Source organism: Mytilus californianus, unplaced genomic scaffold, assembly GCF_021869535.1.
Source record: "Mytilus californianus isolate M0D057914Y unplaced genomic scaffold, xbMytCali1.0.p SCAF_11, whole genome shotgun sequence".
In the NCBI taxonomy this organism is placed as follows: domain Eukaryota; kingdom Metazoa; phylum Mollusca; class Bivalvia; order Mytilida; family Mytilidae; genus Mytilus; species Mytilus californianus.
The window spans coordinates 13,431,414-13,449,612 of NW_026262593.1; the positions used below are offsets into that span (position 1 = coordinate 13,431,414).

Genomic DNA, 18,199 nt, shown 5'->3' on the forward strand with positions numbered 1-18,199 from the left:
GGGGTCATCTACAGCATAACTTATATTGAGTTGAGTCTGCATGAAGAACATACATAAAGTAAAGTTTTCTCGACTGCTTGATGTACCCTGAAATCACAGTTTTTGTTTAATGCCTATTGAAAGAATCACCATTGAAAGTATTAAAAAACAATCTCATCATCGAACGGATTGAAAACCATCTCATCATGGATTAGATAAAAGGGAAATATGAATAACAGGAGCCGTTGGATATAAAGTGAAGAGAAAGCAACCGAACGACAAGATACAAATAAGAGATCAAAGACATATATCTATACAATATGTCAAACAAAAGTAACCCAAAGACAAGAAAAAGACATCTAGAGGTCAACATAATATCTATACAAACTTCCCAACCAAACAGCAACCCAAACACAAGAAAAAAACCAAGATGTCCAGAGGCCAACATAATAGACGGGCATCTATACACACTTCCCAACCAAACAGCAACCCAAACACAAGAGAAAGTAAGATAGCCAAATGTTAACATAATAGACGGGCATCTATATACACTTCCCAACCAAACAGCAACCCAAACATAAGAATAAAACCAAGATGTCCAGAGGCCAACATAATAGACAGGTATCTATATAACTTCCCAACCAAGAAAATAAGATAGCCAAAGATCAATATAATAGACAGGTATGTATACAATATGTCAAACAAACAGCAACCCAAAGACAAGAGAAAGTAAGATAGCTGGAGGTCATCATAATAGATAAAAATCTATACAACATGTCAAACAAACGGCAACCCAAAGACAAGAGAAAGTAAGATAGCCGGAGGTCATCATAATAGATAGGAATCTGTACAACATGTCAAACAAACGGCAACCAAAAGACAAGAGAAAACAAGATAACCAGCGGTCAACATAATAGACAGGAATCTATACAACATGTCAAACAAACGGCAACCAAAAGACAAGAGAAAGTAAGATAGCCAGCGGTCAACATAATAGACAGGAATCTGTTCAACATGTCAAACTATCATCAGCCCTTACATTTACTGTTCAAAAGATTATTAAATCAACTCTATTTTGCCGCCAAAACAGCCCGTAGCTGACCTAATTCACCAATAATCAGATTTGTTTATGTTCATCCGGTCTACTCGTGTACAAGGATTACTTGATATAACTGACGTAAAACGACTCTATCATTAAGGATGTGGTCGGGAAGATCAGGAAACACTAATTTACAACATCTATTATCATGCGCAACTATTTGTTTGTCAACAATACAAATTACAAGAACCACCTTCCTCTCATTATAAAATGTAACCGATTTTATTGTGGCAGGACCAATGACAAAACATGTCCGCTTTTAACTAAATCTTTTGTGTGTAAAATGTCATTATGAAGCTGTGTTCCCTGATACTCCTATAACAATTACATTTCAATGTTTCTAGTTGCAGTGTTGTCTGTCCAGATTAAAAAAAACAAGAATGTGTCCAAAGTACACGGATGCCCCACTCGCACTATCATTTTCTATGTTCAGTGGACCGTGAAATTGGGGTCAAAACTCTAATTTGGCATTAAAATTAGAAAGACCATATCATAGGGAACATGTGTACTAAGTTTCAAGTTGATTGGAATTCAACTTCATCAAAAACTACTAGTACCTTGACCAAAAACTTTAACCTGAAGCGGGACAGACGGACGGACGGACGGACGAACGAACGAACGAAAGTAAGGACGCACAGACCAGAAAACATATCGTAGGTGGGCATAAAAAACAAATTAAAATAACAGGGCACCATAAAACACGCAATTTCTCTGCACATATACGTATATAGAAGTATTATTTTTCTGCAAATGTTTCTAATCATATATTGTTTACGTGTTTAATGCCTACCTTGGGCCCTAATTTGGTTAAATCTTTTTTATCAAATTGTTATACACAATCGTGTTTTTTTAACATTTTTTACTACTAGTAAGTAACACAAGAGTGCACACGCTGAAATGTCTCGCCTTCTTTACTAATCATTGATATTATGTTGATAGTCCTAAATATAAAGCTTTCTTACAACTGTCACATAAACTTAACATTAACCAAGAAAACTAAACATTGACCAATGAACCATGGAAATGAGGTCAATGTCAGATGAACCATGCCAGGCAGGCATGTACAGCTAACAATTCTTCCATACAACAAATATAGTTGACCTATTGCTTATAGTTTAAGAAAAACAGACCAAAACACAAAAACTTTACACTGAGCAATGAACTGTGAAAATGAGGTCAAGGTCAAATAAAAACTGCGCGACTGACATAAAGACCATAAAATATTTCCATACACCAAATATAGTTGACCTATTGCATATAGTATTAGAAAAAAAGACCAAAACTCAAAATCTTAACTTTGACCACTGAACCATGAAAATGAGGTCAAGGTCAAATGACACCTGCCAGCTAGACATGTACACCTTACAATCATTCCATACACCAAATATAGTTGACCTATTGCTTAAAGTGTAAGAAAAACAGACCAAAACACAAAAACGTAACATAAGCAATGAACCATGAAAATGAGGTCAAGGTCAAATAAAATCTGCCAGACTGACATGTACATCATTAAATATTTCCATACACCAAATATAGTTGACCTACTGCATACAGTATTAGGAAAACAGACCAAAACACAAAAACTTAACATTTAACAATGAACCTTGAAAATGAGGTCAAGGTCAAATAAAACATGCCACACTGACATGTACATCGTAAAATATTTCCATACACTAAATATAGTTGACCTACTGCATACAGTATTAGAAAAACAAACCAAAACACAAAAACTTAACATTGAGCAATGAACCGTGAAAATGAGGTCAAGGTCAAATAAAACTTGCCAGACTGACATGAACATCGTACAATATTTCCATACACCAAATACAGTTGACCTATTGCATACAGTATTAGAAAAACAGACCAAAACACAAAAACTAAACTATGACCACTGAACCATGAAAATGAGGTCAAGGTCAGATGACACCTGCCAGTTAGACATGTACCCCTTACTATCATTACATACACCAAATATAGTAGACCTATTGCTTATAGTATCTCAGATATGGACTTGACCACGAAAACTTAACCTTGTTCACTGATCCATGAAATGAGGTCGAGGTCAAGTGAAAACTATCTGACGGGCATGAGGACCTTGCAAGGTACGCACATACCAAATATAGTTATCCTATTACTTATAATAAGAGAGAATTTAACATTCCAAAAAATCTGAACTTTTTTTTCAAGTAGTCGCTGAACCATGAAAATGAGGTCAAGGACATTGGACATGTGACTGACGGAAACTTCGTAACATGAGGCATCTATATACAAAGTATGAAGCATCCAGGTCTTCCATCTTCTAAAATATAAAGCTTTTAAGAAGTTAGCTAACGCCGCCGCCGCCGCCGGATCACTATCCCTATGTCGAGCTTTCTGCGACAAAAGTCGCAGGCTCGACAAAAACGACGTTTGGGTTTCAATTAAGTGATCTAAATAATGCTACATCTTTTAATCGACTTTGACCTAGAAGACAATGCAACATGGCTACACTACAACTTGAAATGTATACTGTGTTTCTTTATGACTGTTATGGCATTTGATCTTCAACAACAAAGATCCGACAAATGTATTTCGGTATAACATGCAACTTATTGATGTTACTGCAGCTGATAATGTTGTAATCATAAATCTTATTGCTGTTACTGCTGCTGATAATGTAACTATAAATCTTATTGATGTTACTGTTGCTGATATTGTTGTAACCAATCGTATTGATATTGCTGCTGCTGATATTTTTGTTACCATAAATCTTATTGATGTTGCTGCTGCTGATATTTTTGTTACCATAAATCTTATTGATGTTGCTGCTGCTGATATTTATGTAACCATAAATCTAATTGCTGTTGCTGCTGCTGATATTGTTGTAACCATAAATCTTATTGGTTGTTATACTACTGATATTATTGTAAACGTACTGACTACAATTGCACTTGAATTGTTTGTTTAACTATTTTAGTTACAAATTATCTGGTAACCGATATTTTTTTTTAATTCTGGCAAAAATCCAGGTCCATATTAGTACACTTTAACAGTTTAAATTTTTAAACCATTGTCTAATTGAAAAAAAAAATAATTTAGGATTGTTGATTTAGCTATCGACATTCTTGACCTTACTCTAACCCAGTTGGATCGGAGCCAAATAACGCGCAGTTTTGATCAAGATCAATCAATATCAAAACCATTAGTATTTATTAAAAACAAACAAGGCATACGTTACCCTGAACAAAAGATTTTGATAATCTGGATGTCTTTTTGTTTTCAGTAATGTTGTTTACATTTTCAATTCAAGTCTGTAATCAACATCTGGATTTTTTTTAAATATCAGAAGCGACCTTTACTGTTACGAGGTATATTTCGTTTGACGTCAGAACAACCGTAACTCGGAAACCGTTACAGCTTTTGTTTGTCTTTAACGAAAGTATGTTTAAAGTTTTCATTTAAATATACAAAGACCCCGAATTGTGTGCCAACTGACTTATTTACACGAACCTAATGACAATTAAACCAGAGAACGGTAATGGATCAACTATCTGATTAATTCATTCACTTTTTACCGAAATGAGATTGAACACGAGTTTATAGCTTGACAGAAACTAAGTCGAACTGAGTACTCGTCTTAGTTTTAACAATTGATTTGTCTCTAACGAAGATACCAAATTACATAAAACAGGTGTTAAACTCAACAGTGATCGAAAGGTTCTTCGAGAATATGAATGTATAGTCGTGTTCAACAAGAGCGAATCCAAGTGCCTGGGTCCCATTATCAGAGGCGAATTTAGGGGGCAGGGTGCCCGCCCCACCCCCCCCCCCTTTTGTGGGAAAAAATTGGTTATTTAGTGACCACTGAAACATGACTGGAGGGGGCCCCCTTTTATGAAAATTTCTGGATACGCCACTGATTATAACTGAAAACTTATTAGCACTTTTTCCTTACTACCTATTAGCTGCCGTCCCCTTATTTTTCGGTCGGCCTTACTACCTCCTTTCTGAATCCTGGATGTTTTCAGCTTCTATCTTAAAATGTACTCGAAATTTCGCTTACTTAAGTTGGCAATTAGAGGAAGTGTGCAATGCCCAGTCTGTCGGTTTTCTTTGGAAAATAGAAATTGGGTCCTAGTACCATGAAAATTGCACCATTATGTACCAGATCAAAGTTATAAGGCGTTCGTTTGCAGGAAGAATTCTGTGTTATTGATGTACAAGGTGCTTAGTTAGACAGCAATATCCGGTGAACGTTGATCCAGTTAAGGTAATACTATAATTATATTTACAATATAAATACAGAGTTCTTGGAATTTAGAAAACTGAAACCAGTTTGTAAACATTTCAACGGAAATAAATATATCTCTATATTTCGAACAGGAAATGCAACAAAAACATAAACACAACCTATTTTTAATTTTCAATTACTTCCCGCCAATTGACCCGAATAAAGTTTCCCGAAAATTCTTTAAATCCTCATTCAGTGAATGACGGAAATCTTACAAGGAAGAAATGTGAATGGCGGGGAAGTCCCGTGTTAAAACAAGTTTTCAAAAGATTAATAGGCTATACATAGACCAAAACAAAGGTCACCTTACCACGTAGACAACTATTTGTATACTATCATTTAATAATAACAGACGAAGTTACAGTTTATGATCTGTAAAAATAACACAAATATACCTTTATCATATCTTATGTTTTTGAAAACAACGAGACATTTAAAGACTTTCTTTATATAGTGAAGAAGTATATACCCTATGTGTACCTTATTCAATTATGGTAACTATAATTAATTACGAGAACAACCATTCATTAATTTGTGTGGAATCTGAAGTTCATTAACGGCATATATATACTGTCAACAAAATTATTTTACATTTAATATTTTATATATAATACAATTTTGTAATGGCAAAGTACTAAATAAACTCATCATAGACACCAGGACTATAAGATTATACTAAGCCTGGCAGCCCATCTCATTCGGTCACATACCAGGACTATAAGACTATACCATACTGGCAGCCCATCTCATTCGGTCACATACCAGGACTATAAGACTATACAAAGCCTGGCAGCCCATCTCATTCGGTCACAAATGTTTTACAATTTAAACCCAGATTTTTGTATACGTTTATTTTCTCCGAACGGGAAAGCAATGTGCCAAGTTTGGTGTCGATCGGTTAAAAGTTTATAACAACTCCAATCTCCAGTCAAAACGGGGTTAAATAAATGAGTCTGATTTTCTGTTTTGTTTTCTACACTTTGTTTTCTGTTTCATTTAAACTTGATGTGAGTTGAAACATCTATCTGAATGGAAATAAATGTTACATCGGTCTGAGACATAAAACCAGAAACGAGAAAGGGTATCGTATTTACTGGTAGTGCAACCTGCTGAAAACAGCAAACAGGAAGTAGATCAAATCCAATTTAACTTAATCTTGCAGGTTTCTAATCTTCGTAGTTTGTTGCTCTTTTTGCAATGAAACCGTATCGTGTGCACATTACTACAATGTACATGAAATGTGCAAATATTTTTTTTTTTGTTATGTAGAATTTACTTTTAACAAAATAAATCTACAGATTTGCATGTATAAGCTATAACGGAACGGCCAATGTGCTCATTCATCAGTACACCTTTAATATCATATATACTCAACCCAAAAGTATATCAAATTATAAAAAAATCATTAAAACAGGAACGTTTTTGGCTATGAATTTTTATGTCGTTTGGTTGCTGTCTCGTTAATGTTTATCACACTGTGTATGCGCATCTTACTTTCTATCATTAAAACACATTCTATATATGTCTCGATTTTTTTATTTAGTCAAAAGCTCATTATATGTCCCGATGTTTTGTAATCAGTATAAAGTTCAGTTATATTGACTGCAAAATTTACACAATAGTTTTGTTGCGAGTTTAATTTAAAATATGTCTACGTCATATGACAGGAACTATATGATTACATATGATGATGAACTGTTTCCTATCGGTTCGGTCACATTGTTGTTTACATATTAAAGATATATATAAGGACTGTCGTATTGCGACCGACTTTAAAATTATTACCATCAAAATCTGAAGTATAAAGGACACTTAAATAACTATATATGTCAGAAATTGTAGTAAAACTTGCATGCCCTGCTCTTTCGTTCAGGGAAATGAAAGGACATGCATGGTGTATTAAGTCAGAACACAAAATCCCTACACGCACTTAACAAAACAAAAAGCAAATGAAATGAGCATTATATGTTTTGGTCATACAATTTGAAGTCGTTTTGAACACTCGGAGTCCATTCACACCTTCCCTTAACACATACAGACATGTTTTTATTCCCATTTTACCGCCAAAACATAATCTCGATGCACCAGTCAACATGAACTTCATAAAAAAAGAAGTTCTCATGCTTCGAATATATATAGTTGAAACATTCAAACCTAATCGCAAATGTCGAAGATCAACTAAAATAAGATTTAACATGTTTAATTGCTGTGTTCAACTCTAATATAAGCATCTCTTTCTATTGATAGATATTTAATGCGCTCTCAAATGTAAGTACACATGCTAAAAATACATCCAGCATTCTCGTAGCTAACAAAGAGGAATGTAAACGCAGCGCGTGGGAGGCATATGCATATGAAACTTTGATTTAATATGTCTGTTACAATACTGTTTCCATTCGTAAGTGGGTTGTCCTGGTTTGAAACAAGACATATATATACAGATATTATAAATATAGAGAATATACATGTAGTATAGAAATGATATTAAAGGCCTTTTTGTCCCCTAAAAATAATTAGAAAAAATAAAATAATAAACGATGATTGTTTGTTATTTGCTTCATCCTAATCATAAGCGAGGCAGTAACAGGCAAACCTTTCAATTATTTATAATCAGAATGGAACATTTAAATAACACAGGGCGAGGTTCCAAAGGGATCCTTGCTAAATAACTTGCTTAGTAGAATCGTCCTTTCCGATATCTTGTTACTTTAGGAGGGTTTGTAGAATCGTCCTTTCCTACATCTTGTTACTTAAGGAGGGTTTGTAGAATCGTCCTTTCCTACATCTAGTTACTTTAGGAGGGTTTATAGAATCGTCCTTTCCTACATCTTGTTACTTATGGAGGGTTTTGTATAGAATCGCCCTTTCCGATATCGTGTTTCTTTAAAAGGAGGATTTTGTAGATTCGTCCTTTCCGATATCTTGTCACTTAAGAATGTTTGTAGAATCGTCCTTTCCTACATCTTGTTACATATGGAGGGTTTTGTATAGCATCGCCCTTTCCGATATCTTGTTACTTTAAAAGGAAGGTTTTGTAGATTCGTCCTTTTTGATATCTTGTCACTTAATGATGTTTGGAGAATCGTCCTTTCCGATATCTTGTCACTTAAGGATGCTTTGTAGACTCGTCCTTTCCGATATCTCGTTACTTAAGGATGCTTTGTAGACTCGTCCTTTCCGATATCTTGTTACTTAAGGAGGGTTTGTAGAATCGTCCTTTTCTACATCTTGTTACTTAAGGAGGGTTTGCAGAATCGTCCTTTCCTACATCTTGTTACTTAAGGAGGGTTTGTAGAATCGTCCTTTCCTACATCTTGTTACTTAAGGAGGGTTTTGTATAGAATCGCCCTTTCCGATATCTTGTTACTTTAAAAGGAGGGTTTTGTAGATTCGTCCTTTCCGATATCTTGTCACTTAAGAAAGTTTGTAGAATCGTCCTTTCCGATATCTTGTTACTTAAGAATGTTTGTAGAATCGTCCTTTCCGATATCTTGTCACTTAAGAATGTTTGTAGAATCGTCCTTTCCTACATCTTGTTACTTAAGGAGGGTTTGTAGAATCGTCCTTTCCTACATCTTGTTACTTGAAAAGGAGGGTTTGTAGAATCGTCCTTTCCTACATCTTGTTTCTTATGGAGGGTTTTGTATAGAATCGCCCTTTCCGATATCTTGTTACTTTAAAAGGAGGGTTTTGTAGATTCGTCCTTTCTGATATCTTGTCACTTAAGAATGTTTGTTAAATCGTCCTTTCCGATATCTTGTTACTTAAGAATGTTTTTAGAATCGTCCTTTTCGATGTCTTGTCACTAAAGAATGTTTGTAGAATCGTCCTTTCCTAAATCTTGTTACTTATGGAGGGTTTTGTATCGAATCGTCCTTTCCGATATCTTGTTACTTGAAAAGGAGGGTTTTGTAGATTCGTCCTTTCTGATATCTTGTTTCTTAGGCAAACATGCTATGCATATTCAGGACGAAAACAGATTGACAATAAATTCAATAGGATGGTTCTGCGAATGTGATCGACCAGGATGAAGGGCGGGAATTTCGACTACCAATGTAAAATCAGGATATAAATAGGACTACCAATGTAAAATCAGGATATAAATAGAACAAGTAGGAACACAACCACTTTTGGTCAGTATAACTTGCATATTGTACAGAGAAATCTTCCTTAAAAAAAAACAGTATAACACTGAAATTGTTTCCATGTGTAAATATGCCCAAATCCTCGCCTTATTATGCTTGCCATGTGTAAATATGTCCAAATCCTCGCCTTATTATGCTTGCCATGTGTAAATATGTCCAAATCCTCGTCTTATTATGCTTGCCATGTGTAAATATGTCCAAATCCTCGCCTTATTATGCTTGCCATGTGTAAATATGTCCAAATACTCGCCTTATGCTTGCCATGTGTAAATATGTCCAAATCCTCGCCTTATATGCTTGCCATGTATAAATATGCCCAAATCCTCGACTTATTATGCTTGCCATGTGTAAATATGCCCAAATCCTCGTCTTATTATGCTTGAAATGTGTAAATATGTCCAAATCCTCTCCTTATTATGCTTTCCATGTGTAAATATGCCCAAATCCTCGCATTATTATGCTTGCCATGTGTCAATATGTCAAAATCCTCGCCTTATTATGTTTGGCAAACAATTTGTGTTTAGTAGTGCGTTCCAACAGAATTCCGTAAATTGTCATTAAAGAGTCTGGAATTCTTCATTTTAATTTCTAACCTTGGTACAGTGGAAACTAGAGAATCGTATAGCTTTACCAAATCGTTCGTGAGATAATTATCAATATACTATCAAGAAATGATTATACAATGTAAATTGCCTATTAATTCAAATAGAAAAAAAAACAGATCGATTCACAGAATTAATAGTGTTGGAAAACTTACAAAAGTGTGGGAGTCTATCTTATGATAATATTGGCAAATTGTATATATTTATCTAATATAATGAGATATTTGCCACTGGACGGTTAACAAGCAGTAATAATCGAATAAATAAAAGCAAGTCACACCAGAGAAGTCTTTTTTAAAAAATAATGCAAGCTGATATGAAAGAAGATCTTTCAAGTTATAATTCGAGCTCATATGAGTAGTCCCTTGTTCAAGATTTTCAAATTGACCTATAGACAACACCCTAGCCATAACCTATATACATTTTCTATTGCAGCTTTATCGTCTTTATAACTATGTAATCCAATTCAAGTTAGTACATATTTAACGCCAGGACATGGGGCGGTGTAAAAACAGAAATATTATCAAATTATTACCATACTTCCTACATTGTCTGGGAAATTAATCGGTTAACGTTAAGACTGCGTGGTATCATTAAAACCCCTCTAGACAATTTAATGACCTATAAGTTTGTATTGATATTTGGACGTGGAAATGTAAAATGTAAAAAAAATAGTATCTTGTCTGAAAACGTATTTCTACAATAAAGTTTGCCCCATTTACCTAATAAATAAAGAGATATAATAACCCAGTCAGCATTGTGGCTCTCGTGCACTTTCAGCCACTTTGTCCGGAACGACCACTATTTTACAAGGTGGGAAAAATGCGTGACGACCGGTTGAACTATCCTAACAGTGTCTTTTATAAATTCAGATAAAAGGGAATTTAATTCATATAAGTACATACAGATTAACCTTATAACTACGAAGATTGACACACTGTGACCAAGCCTACCCGAGGATAGATTGCTTATAGAAATCAATGGACAGAACGTTACTCATCAGAACGCATTATCTGAATCATAACGTAACACAGGTCGTTACGATCAGAGGAAAGATCTCCGGGTGCGTTTGTATAATAAAATAAATTTCTCCATGTTATTAAATCATTATTCTTCGATTCTGTAATGATGTAAGACTGGAAGATTGTAACGATGCAAATTATTTTTTTTAATATACATACGATTCTGCCTGAAAAAAAATTATAGTATTGTTGGTTTTAATGCCTTAAATTTTTTTTTTAATATAGTTGGTTTTAATATACAATCGATGCTGCCTGAATATAATTATAGTAGTTAATTCAAGGACAATTGTTCTCATGAGAATACACACAGGACGACGACCGAAATATGATATTTTTTTTGCATTAAATCCGTTAATGAAATCGTGCAGCAATTTCAAGCTTTTTCAATTATTTATAATCCCAATAGATTTTTTTTTTCAATAACAAAAAGGCGAGAAACATCCATTAATAATTATCTGAGGACTGAAAGAATTATACAACTGTAAGACTGAATACAAAACGAGGTCTTAAGACATTCCTTCTACATATCAAAGCATCGGTGGTACTGTGATGCAGCCCCTCGGAACATCCATAATTTCAGTTATTATATATAAAGTCATATCTTAACGAACGTTTTATTGAAAGAGAAAAGAAAAGATATTGTGTATCAATTTGACACAAAATAACTTCACACAGACATGAAAAGTAAAATCAAAGGAACATATTCATCTGAAAGTCAGTGAGACCGTTAGCATGGGACAAACACTTTCACTTCACTACAAATCCAATACAACACCTAGCACCGGTTTGAGTGGAAATCTTTACTAGATGCTAATCGCGCTACAACTGTGGATCGCTTAAAGATTTTTTTTTATTTTTCCATTCCAAGGGCTCACAAGAAGCCGTGACAGTACAATTTGCATCAGGCATCATTTTAAACAACAAACAATATGGTAAAAATTATACTTATATTAGAAAGTCTAAATAATATATAATAGAAAATGTTTCCAGCAAAATCATACATAAACATTACATGAAAATGGTATGCTATGCTATACATTGTTGTAAGACAATTTTCAATGAATATTGCAATTTTTACATGTTTTGGTAAATCTGTGCATTAAATGATAGCATATACAAAAACGAAAATTACACAGTTTTAAGGCATGTTTTAATAAGCAGTTTTCATTTGGTATTGATTGACGCTTTAGCAATTACTGCCACTTTCGCAATAATGCCGTCTCAGCTGAGGTTTCAACTCCCTCAGGCAAAGTTTACCTTAGATGGATTTGGCTATTATTTTTCAGGTCCTTATTTGGTGATATATCTCAACTGTTTCGGTTCTTATACATGCACGACATTCTTGGCTTTCAATTATTTGACTTTGAGCGTTCCTGATGAAGGTAAATCCAGAAAAGTGCTTCGGACGCATGAAATTTATAAATATGTTTTCATTTTTTACTGACAGGGGGATAAATACCGCCATTGTTTCCCATTGATCCGTCACTGAAAGGTTTGGTTGTTTTTATTATCATTATTGTGTAATAATATATATAGGATCAATATGTTTCTGTTTATTTTGACATGGCGTCGTTAGACTAACGAGAACATTAATTAAGAACATCTTAATCGTGTATCAATACACAAACTCCCCCACAATCAATCGATCTAGAGGTTAACAATGAGGTCAGGTATATGTAGAAAAGTATAGGTTGTGTTTAGGTACAGAAATAAAACGACCGTGTGTGCTACTATGTCTTGCAAACTTATAAGATATACAAATGTGGTCGATATATATATATATATATATATACATAATTACTTTAAATATCAGCACAACAATGTTATATCTGCAAATTTGCGGAAGCAAATTTTTGTTCTTCCCTCGCGGGGATTCGAACTCATGCTAATATATATATTTCCTACTATAGCCCAGTAAGTCACAGTTGTACCTTCTGTTACTTTGTAAAATACATCAACTGGAAATGTTCAAACGGAATTGGTTGAATTTTTCATTGATTATTTTGTGATCAACGTCCAGTGGCAAATATTTTCTGCAACATCTTCGAATCCTAATGTATCAAAAAACGTCACTTATTTTCTACTGTTTGACCTCTCAGAACAAAATAAATAAAAATGAAAATTCGTTAAAAAAAATCCGACCCAGCTGGATTCTTATCTTCTCAACATGAATCAAACGAGGTGTGTTACAAAGTCAATGAGATAGAAACCAAGTCAAAATAATTTCAAACTTCTGCTTGTATATTTGTAAATTCAAATATACTTCGAGTACCTTTAGTTTAGAGTTATCATGCAATTCTCTTTCAACCTGTTGTTACGACTATTAGCTCTAAACAGATACTTTTCAAAATGAGTTTAACAACAACAGATTTGTAACTTAACCACCGGCTTTTTTTGCGTCATTTTCTATAAAGATCTGTAACCTCATTAAGGAATTAATCATCTTTAGTTCAATAAGATGTAATTTGCCAAAAAACTATTTTTTTTCTATTCTCTTTTAATCGCTAAGTATGAAAATTAGCTCCACACCATTATTTTTCCTAATGAGTTCAACAACAGTTTTGAAAACTTAACCAGCGGCAGTTTTCCCGCCATTTTCAATAAAGATTTGTAACCTCATTAAGCATGTTAAGGAACCGAGATTCCATCACATCAGACTGTTGTCAATAGCATTTTGATCGTAAACAGCCAAACGATCGATAAATGCAGTAATTGTATATGAGTCATGGCTTAAGATGTGTCTAATTAAAAACAAGTTATATATAAGGACGATTAGCCAATGATGATGTTTGTAAACAGACACTGATTACTCAAAGACAGAGTAATCATCATATGACCAATACAAATTCTCATCGATATTGATCGATTACATGAGGTTGTGACCTCCGTTGTACTTACGTTCCATATATTATTTAAGAAACGTAACCAACTGATACCTCTGTTGTTCTTAAGTTCCATATATTATTCAAGAAATAATTCTTTCATGTCACGATGTATGCTAATTTAAACATGGATAGGCATAATGTGTTTAAATCTTTATATCGAGCGTAAGCGAGGTGTAAAAATTTTGATTTGATTTTAATTTTTTTTTTAATTTTGTTGACAAACATAATGGCTACTACCCTTGTTTTTGAAATTCCATATACTGAACTGAATTCTAACTTTATATATAACCCCACAGGACGAGACATGATAGTTTTTCTCAAGCTATACGTATAAATAATTGAAATGACGCACTTCATAAGTCATGAGAATCAATTCTCCATTCAAACTTTAACATATCTCATCGTCTATCATCCGAGAAAAATAAAACCTCATATTGCGTAAAGCTATTAACACATATTTCCTATACAGAAAACAGCTTTTCGATATTGATTATTAATAATTAATAGTTTTTTTGTCATTTCAAAGCGGGAACGTATTCCATTGACGTAACTGGAGGAGAAATTAATTGTCCAAATAGAACAAAATAAAACATTTGTCAAATGAAATACGTTAATAAAGGGACTATTAAATAATTTTGTATAAATGTACACGTGTCTCGTGTGTTAGTTCATGTGAGTTACTGTACCGGGACAGCACGTTGAAACAGTAAATTAAGGAACGATAATCACAGAAACTCGTTAATTATATATATATATATATATATATATATATATATATATATATATATATATATATATATAATAAACAGTACGTTGAGACTCTGAGTACGAACTGAGTATGTATTTCTTGTTCTTGTAGATTTTATCTGTCAAATTGTGTACATTACAGAGAGAATCAGATCACTAAGGTCAAACTTTTTTCCTGAGCCTCATGAAGCTTACTCCATACTCAATAAGAAAATCATATTTGCTTTTCTATACTTGTGTAAATTTGTTTACTTTAAGATACAAAGAACACGTAATCGGGCGAAACTTACGAATTTTTAAGTGAAAAAAAAATTTCGCCGCTATTTACGTACATTCTTTACATTTTCACCTATTTCATAAATATTTAATTAACTGTATCTCTGGTAGTATAAAAGATGTATATATATATTTTTATGTATATACATTTTTTTTGATATTCAGATGCAATTTAACGCGTTTTTTAAAAATGCAAAAAACAAAAACCAAAAAACAAAAAAAACAAAAAACAATTCCTTAACAATCCGGAATCCGGAATCTATACATAAAGTTTTTACTTTAATATCCATGCATATTTGGAGAAGAACGAAAAGAAAAATAGGGCCAAATTTACACTGAAAAAATTTACCACCAGCAGAATTCACAATAGTATACAGCTTCATATGTGTACTTGGAGGTCTATTTTAAGATAACAGCATGTCTTAACACATTATTACCTACAGATAGCTCGAACATAAAATTTTGAGAGATTTTGACAAATTATGAGTATTTATCCAAACATGTTAAAGGAAGGACTATCTTAGCTAAAATTATATTTGGTGTAATTTCATATATATATATATACATTGTCTTTCAGATATGAATGAATTCGTTTCGGTTTAAGATATAACTTTCAAGGCAAGGTTAAAAAAAACCATGTAAACTTGTACGTTATTTGGTTTCTGGTTGAGAACTGTCTCATTGACAATCATACCACATCTTCTTTACAAGTAGATTTTGTAACATTGCATTTAAACAGTACCCAAAATAAACAAAAACAGGGTAAAGACAAGAGTGCACACGCTGAAATGTCTCGCCTTCTTTACTAATCATTGATATTATGTTGATAGTCTCAAATATAAAGCTTTATAACAACTGTCACATAAACTTAACATTAACCAAGTAAACATAAACATTGACCAATGAACCATGAAAATGAGGTCAAGGTCAGATGAACCATGCTAGGCAGGCATGTACAGCTAACAATTCTTTCATACAACAAATATAGTTGATCATTGCTTATAGTTTGAGAAAAACAGACCAAAACACAAAAACTTAACACTGAGAAATGAACCTTGAAAATGAGGTCAAGGTCAAATAAAACCTGCGTGACTGACATATAGATCATAAAATATTTCCATACACCAAATATAGTTGAACTATTGCATATAGTATTAGAAAAACAGACCAAAACTTAAAAACTTAACTTTGACCACTGAACCATGAAAATGAGGTCAAGGTCAGATGACACCTGCCAGTTGGACATGTACACCTTACAGTCCTTCCATACACCAAATATACTAGACCTATTGCTTATAGTATCTGAGATATGGACTTGACCACCAAAACTTAACCTTGTTCACTGATCCATGAAATGAGGTCGAGGTCAAGTGAAAACTGTCTGACGGGCATGAGGACCTTGCAAGGTACGCACATACCAAATATAGTTATCCTATTACTTATAATAAGAGAGAATTTAACATTACAAAAAATCTTAACTTTTTTTCAAGTAGTCACTGAACCATGAAAATGAGGTCAAGGACATTAGACATGTGACTGACGGAAACTTCGTAACATGAGGCATCCATATACAAAGTATGAAGCATCCAGATCTTCCACCTTCTAAAATATAAAGCTTTTAAGAAGTTAGTTAACGCCGCTTCATATCCCTATGTCGAGCTTTCTGCGACAAAAGTCGCAGGCTCGACAAAAAACTGGCGCTCGAGGTTCGGTGATTATAAGGTAAAGCAGTTAAAGCGAGAGGGATAAAGACTAGCTAAACAAACTGATAACAAGAGTGCACACGCTGAAATGTCTCGCCTTCTTTACTAATCATTGATATTATGTTGATAGTCCTAAATATAAAGCTTTATTACAACTGTCACATAAACTTAACATTAACCAAGTAAACTAAACATTGACCAATGAACCATGAAAATGAGGTCAAGGTCAGATGAACCATGCTAGGCAGGCATGTACAGCTAACAATTCTTCCATACAACAAATATAGTTGACCTATTGCTTATAGTTTAAGAAAAACAGACGAAAACACAAAAACTTAACACTGAGCAATGAACCTTGAAAATGAGGTCAAGGTCAAATAAAACCTGCGTGACTGACATATAGATCATAAAATATTTCCATACACCAAATATAGTTGAACTATTGCATATAGTATTAGAAAAAAAGACCAAAACTCAAAAACTTAACTTTGACCACTGAACCATGAAAATGAGGTCAAGGTAAGATGACACCTGCCAGCTAGACATGTACACCTTACAATCATTCCATACACCAAATATAGCTGACCTATTGCATGCAGTATTAGAAAAAAAGACCAAAACTCAAAAACTTAACTTTGACCACTGAACCATGAAAATGAGGTCAAGGTCAGATGACACCTGCCAGCTAGACATGTACACCTTACAATCATTCCATACACCAAATATAGTAGACCTATTGCATACAGTATAAGAAAAACAGACCAAAACACAAAAACTTAACTATAACCACTGAACCATGAAAATGAGGTCAAGGTCAGATGACACCTGCCAGTTGGACATGTACACCTTACAGTCCTTCCATACACCGAATATACTAGACCTATTGCTTATAGTATCTGAGATATGGACTTGACCACGAAAACTTAACCTTGTTCACTGATCCATGAAATGAGGTCGAGGTCAAGTGAAAACTGTCTGACGGGCATGAGGACCTTGCAAGGTACGCACATACCAAATATAGTTATCCTATTACTTATAATAAGAGAGAATTTAACATTACAAAAAATCTGAACTTTTTTTTCAAGTAGTCACTGAACCATGAAAATGAGGTCAAGGACATTGGACATGTGACTGACGGAAACTTCGTAACATGAGGCATCCATATACAAAGTATGAAGCATCCAGGTCTTCCATCTTCTAAAATATAAAGCTTTTAAGAAGTTAGCTAACGCCGCCGCCGCCGCCGCCGTAGCCGCCGCCGCCGCCGCCGCCGGATCGCTATCCCTATGTCGAGCTTTCTGCGACAAAAGTCGCAGGCTCGACAAAAATTGCAAGGGATGTTCCGATGAATGACATTCTCTAGGGACATTTCTGCTTTTCGTTCGAAACATTTTTCTACCATATTACACTTATTGATGATAAGTGTGGACAGAAAAACTTCAATGGAAAATTTTTTAATGTGTTTAATCTA

At 33.9% G+C, this 18,199-nt stretch overlaps 1 protein-coding gene and 1 long non-coding RNA gene across 6 annotated transcripts in view; one reads left to right on the forward strand and one right to left on the reverse strand.

Annotated features, from left to right (window-relative positions):
* LOC127719590 (nucleolar complex protein 2 homolog) overlaps positions 1 to 18,199 on the reverse strand; it is a 227,607-nt gene that overhangs the window by 115,044 nt on the left and 94,364 nt on the right. The window lies entirely within an intron of this gene.
* The window catches only part of LOC127719605 (uncharacterized), an 85,287-nt gene continuing 83,805 nt past the window's right edge, over positions 16,718 to 18,199 (forward strand). Inside the window, exon 1 of the long non-coding RNA XR_007990426.1 lies at positions 16,718 to 16,910. This is a non-coding gene — a long non-coding RNA (uncharacterized LOC127719605). The remainder of the gene's footprint in view (positions 16,911 to 18,199) is intronic.